The following is a 6,109-nucleotide window of genomic DNA, read 5'->3' as shown; positions in this document are numbered from 1 at the left end:
TCCTAGCTACTCAGGAGGCTGAGGCTGAGAACTGCTTGAATCCAGTAGGTGGAGGTTGCAGTGAGCAGATATTGCACCACTGAACTCTAGCATAGGCGACGGAGTGAGACTTCACCTAAAAAAAAAAAAACCTTCAAGCAACCATTTCTCTTTTCTTCAGAAAGTCCCTTGCCTATCAATCTGCTAGCTATTAATTTCTTTTCTTTTCTTTTTCTTTCTTTTTTTTTTTTTTTTGAGATGGATTGCCCGCCTCAGACTCCCAAAATGCTTAGGATTACAGGCATGAGCCACCACGCCTGGCCTAATTTGGTTCTTATTAAAGTATTTGCTCCAGATAAATAGGGCTCTTCCCAAGGGAGTTGTTCTGTTCTTTCAGTCTTTCTGCTCTGCCACGTTGGCCTGATGGCGTTTGTCGTCAGCCACATTACCTCAGGGTAACAACGTGGCTGCTCTGGCCCCAGACAGCACACCTATGTCTGTGCCCATTTATCAGGAAAGGAAAAGTTTTTTTCCCAGAAGCGCCTCTAGCTGCCTTTCCTAGGAGAAGCCTGAGGAAGTGGGTATAAATTGTTGGGCACATTGCCATGCCACATAAAATAGGGGTTTGTTTAGTACAAAAGGGAGTGAATCTCGGGGAGGCAATTAGCAATGTTAGCCACAGCTGGGTCCTGTAACGCTGTGTCCCAGTTCCGTGTCTGAGTGGTTGGAGTCCGCTCCTAACATATGCTCTTTCTTGGCTCAGTCAGGACTCAGTCCTCCTCCCTGCTGAGTCAACCTCCCCTCCAATCGCCGGCACAGCTGACTCCTCTGAATCTCTACTGCGATGCTGCCAGAGTGGGTCCCAGAGTAGGCACCCAAAGCTTTCAACAGCCATTCACGCTGCTGAGTGTCTAAGGAAGGTCCCGGAGCACAAACTGGATTTTCCTTATTTCTGACCTTGCCACGCATCTTAAAAATGTTGGCATGGGGCCACCACCCTGCCCAGGAGTTTTCTCAAATATGGAATGGGGACAAAGGCTCCCTTCCCTGTCCGAGATCTCAGTCGGTGGAGCTGCCCTCCTCACCTGTCCCTCTTCCTTTCTGCCCATTTACTCCTGCGCCTGGAAGGACACTGCTCTCTTTCACTTCTATGTCATATCTTCCTTCTTACCATTTTCAGCCTCCTAAGTGTAAGAGAGAGGGAGAGAGAGAGAGAATGAGAGACAGAGAGAGAGAGAGAGAGAGAGAGAGAGTGTGTGTGTGTGTGTGTGTGTGTGTAAACAGGGTCTCGCTCTGTCACCCAGGCTGGAGTGGCTAAGTCTTAATGTCAGAGAGGAGTTTCTTCTGTATATGGTAGTAGAAACTCTGGCCTTCAGGGTCCTTGATATGACAAATGAAAGATAAAGCAATTAAAAAAAAATTCCTTGTTGCTTAACCATGTTGGGATTTCAAGCCATTTTTTTTCTCTGCAAAATCCTGTTTGGGGTGGCACCAATAGTGTAAATGCAATCCATGCCACTGAATTGTACACTTAATGGTTAAAATGGGCCACATGCAGTGGCTCACACCCATAATCCCAGCACTTTGGAAGACCAAAGGAGGAGGATTCCTTGAGGCAGGAGTTCCAGAACAGCCTGGGCAACAAAGCAAGACCTCGTCTCTACCTGGGGGAGTTGGGGGAAAGGTTAAAACAGAAAAGTTTATGTTATATATAATTTACCACAGTCTAAAAAAATTTAATGTAATATATTAAAAACCATTGAATTACATTTTCTTTTTTTTTTTTTTTTTTTATAAAAAATGGGGTTTCAGCCGGGCGCGGTGGCTCAAGCCTATAATCCCAGCACTTTGGGAGGCCGAGGCGGGTGGATCACGAGGTCAAGAGATCGAGACCATCCTGGTCAACACGGTGAAACCCCGTCTCTACTAAAGCTACAAAAAATTAGCTGGGCATGGTGGCGCGTGCCTGTAATCCCAGCTGCTCAGGAGGCTGAGGCAGGAGAATTGCCTGAACCCAGGAGGCGGAGGTTGCAGTGAGCCGAGATCGCGCCATTGCACTCCAGCCTGGGTAACAAGAGCGAAACTCCGTCTCAAAAAAAAAAAAATAATAATAAATAAGTAAATAAAAATGGGGTTTCACCATGTTGGCCAAGCTGGTCTTTAACTCCTGGCCTCAAGTGATCTGCCCGCCTTGGCCTCCCAAAGTGCTGGGATTACAGGCGTGAGCCACTGTGCCTGGCCTACACTTTCTTTTTTTTTTGAGACAGAGTCTCGCTGTCACCCAGGCTGGAGTGCTGTGTTGTAGTCTGGGCTCACTGAAGCCTCTGCCTCCCCAGTTCAAGCAGTTCTCTGCTCCAGCCTCCCAAGTAGCTGGGATTACAAGCGCCCACCACCAGGCCCAGCTAATTTTTTTGTATTTTTAGTGGAGACCAAGTTTCACCATCTTGGCTAGGCTGGTCTTGAACTCCTGACCTTGTGATCCACCCGCCTCGGCCTCCCAAAGTGCTGGGATTACAGGTGTGAGCCACCACGCCCAGTTGATTTACACACTTTCAATGGGTGAATTGTATGGTATGTAAATTACATCTCAAACTGTTTTTAAAATCCCATTTTGAATGTCAAAACCTAAATATCAATTCCTTATTTTTTTTTTCTTTGCTCTTCTTAGGAAGCAACCCTACCTTCCCTTTCTTCTGCCTTCCAGTCATGGCAAATCCCTTGGGCTGTCTGAGATCAAGGTCAGGCCTGAAGAAAAAAAAGGTAGCCCGGTGGATGGTTCATACTTGTAATCTCAGCACTTTGGGAGGCCCAGGCAAGCAGATCGCTTGAGCCTAGGAGTTTAAGACCAGCCTGGGCAACATAGCAAGACCCTGTCTCCACAAAAAAATACAAAAGCTAGCTGAGTGTGGTGGTATGCACCTGGGTCCCAGCTACTCAGGAGGCTGGGGTGAGAGTATCACCTAAGCCTGGGAGGTCCAGGCTACACTGCACTCTAGCCTGGGCAACAGAGTGACACCCTGTCTCAAAATAAATAAACAAATAAAAATTTAGGACTGGGCTGGGCGCTGTGGCTCACGCCTGTAATCCCAGCACTTTAGGAGGCCTAGGCGGGCAGATCACGAGATCAAGATATCGAGACCATCCTGGCCAACATGGTGAAACCCTGTCTCTACTAAAAAATACAAAAATTAGCTGGGCATGGTGGTGCGCGCCTGTAGTCCCAGCTACTTGGGAGGCTGAGGCAGGAGAATTGCTTGAACCTGGGAGGCGGAGGTTGCAGTGAGCCGAGATTTCGCCACTACAGTCCAGCCTGGCGACAGAGCAAGACTCCACCTGGAAAAAAAAAAAAAAATTAGGGCCGGGCGCAGTGCCTCACACCTGTAATCCCAGCACTTTTGGAGGCTGGGGTGAGTTGATCACTTGAGGTCAGGAGTTCGAGACCAGCATGGCCAACATGGTGAAACTCCATCTCCACTAAAAATACAAAAACTAGCTGGGCGTGGTGGCACACACCCATAATCCCACTACTTGGGAGGCTGAGGCAGGAGAATTGCTCAAACCCCGGGAGATGGAGGCTGCAGTGAGCCTAGATTGCGCCACTGCACTCCAGCCTGGCCGACAGAATAAGACTCTGTCTCAAAAAAAGAAAAAAAAAAAAGTCTGGCAGAGGCTGAATATTTCTTGTACACGTTTTTTTCTCAGATTTCTAGCCAAAATTTAATTTTGGTCTCTTTTATAGAGTTAGATGATAGATCTAAGAAGGCTGTGATTCATCCAGTTGTCAGAACACTAGGAGCTGAACCTGCACAATAATAAAATATTCGAGTTGGGAAGAACTTTAGTCCTAACTGACTCCCTATTTATTTATTTTTAGAGACAGGGTCTTGCTCTATTACCCAAACTGGAGTGCAGTAGCACAATCATAGTTCACTGTAGACTCAAACTCCTAGGCTAAAGTGATTCTCATGCCTCAGCCTCCTGAGCAGCTGGGAATACAGGTGTGAGTCACCACACTCATCTAATTTTGTAAGAAGTTTTTTTGTAGCAATGAAGTCTTGCTATGTTGACGAGGTTGGTTTCAAACTCCTGGACTCAAGCAATCCTCTTGCCTCACCCTCCCAAAGTGTAAGGATTACAGGTGTGAGCCACTTCACCTGGTTGAAACTGCCTCTGAATTTAAAAATCTCTTCTCTAAAATCTCTCATCTACCTGGTTGTCGTGCATTCTCTACTTGACTTCTTTTATTTTTAATAATTTATTCCTTTGATTTATTTTTTATTGATATGAGATTCACATAACATAAAGTTAACGATCTAAAAATGAACAATTTGGCTGGGCAAGGTGGCTCATGCCTGTAATACCAGCACTTTGGGAAACCGAGGTGGGTGGATCACCTGAGGTCAGGAGTTTGAGACCAGCCTGACTGACATGGTGAAACCCCCATCTCTACTAAAAATACAAAAATTAGTAGTGGTGTCTACCTGTAGTTTCAGCTACCAGGGGGAGGCTGAGACAGGAGAATTACTTGAACTCGGGAGGCAGAGGTTGCAGTGAGCCAAGATGGCGCACTGCACTCCAGCCTAAGAGACATAGAGAGACTCTGTCTCAGATTAAAAAATTATAATAATAATAAAGAACAATTCAGGCTGGGCATGGTGGCTCATGCCTATAATCCCAGCACTTTGGGAAGCTGAGACAGAGGACCCTTCGAGCCCAGAAGTTTGAGATCAGCCTGGGCAATGGAAGAAGACCCTGTCTCTACAAAACTAAAAATAAAAACAAATAAAATGAACAATTGCGTGGCATTTAGTACATTCACAATGTTGTGTGACTACCACCTTTCCTGTAGTTCCAAATTATTTCCATCATCCCAAAAGGAGACCTTTTTTTTGTTTGTTTTGAGACAGAGTCTTCCTCTGTTGCACCCAGATTGGAATGCAGTGGCACCATCTCGGTTCATTGCAAGCTTCCCTTCCCAAGTTCAAGTGATTCTCCCACCTCAGCCTCCCAAGTAGCTGAGATTATAGGCAACCACTACCATGCCCTGCTAATTTTTGTATTTTTTTATTTTTATTTTCAGTAGAGACGGGGTTTCATCATGTTGGTCAGGCTGGTCTTGAACTCCTGACCTCAGGTGATCTGCCCACTTCGGCCTCCCAAAGTGCTGAGATTACAGGTGTGTGCCAATGCGCCCAGCCCCAAAAGGAGACCCTGTACCTTTTTTTTTTTTTTTGGAGGACACTGTATCTCTCCTTTTTTGTTTGTTTGAGACAGAGTCTCGCTCTATAGCCCAGGCTGGAGTGCAGTGGAGTGATCTCAACTCACTGCAGCCTCTGCCTCCTGGGTTCAAGTGATTCTCCTGCCTCAGCCTCCTGAGTAGCTGGGATTATAGGTGTGTGCCACCACATCGGCTAATTTTTTGTATTTTTAGTAGAGACAGGGTTTCACGATGTTGGTCAGGCTGGTCTTGAACCCCTAACCTTGTGATCCGCCCACCTCAGCCTCCCAAAGTGCTGAGATTATAGGCGTGAGCCACCCCACCCAGCTGACTCTGTACCTCTTAAGCAGTTTCTCCTAACTCTTCCCTTCTGCACCCCCTGACAACCATTAATCTGCCCTCCACTCTATGGACATTTCATGTAAAGAACCACACACAATATGTGGCTGGGTGCGGTGGCTCACACCTATAATCCCAATACTTTGGGCAGCCAAGGTGGGTGGATCACTTGATGTCAGGAGTTCGAGATCACCCTGGCTAACATGGTGACACCCCTTATCTACTAAAAATACAAAAATTAGCTGGGCATGGTGGCACATGCCTGCAGTCCCAGCTATTTGGGAGGCTGAAGCAGAATTGCTTGAACCCAGAAGGCGGAGGTTGCAGTGAGCCAAGACTGCACCACTGCACTCCAGCCTGGGCGAGAGAGACTCCATCTCAGACAACAACAACAACAACAATATTATGTGATTCTTTTTTTTTTTTTTGATACCAAGTCTCGATCTATTGTCCAGGCTGGAGTGTGGTGTGATCTCAGCTCCCTGCAACCTCTGCTTCCTGGGTTCAAGCATGTCTCACAGCCTCCCTAGTAGCTGGAATTACAGGTGCCCACCACCATGCCTGGCTAATTTT

The sequence above is a fragment of the Cebus imitator genome, unplaced genomic scaffold (genome assembly GCF_001604975.1).
Source record: "Cebus imitator isolate Cc_AM_T3 unplaced genomic scaffold, Cebus_imitator-1.0 Scaffold169, whole genome shotgun sequence".
Classification (NCBI taxonomy): domain Eukaryota; kingdom Metazoa; phylum Chordata; class Mammalia; order Primates; family Cebidae; genus Cebus; species Cebus imitator.
The sequence above is the reverse complement of the archived record's forward strand: the minus strand, read 5'-3'. Positions refer to the sequence as shown.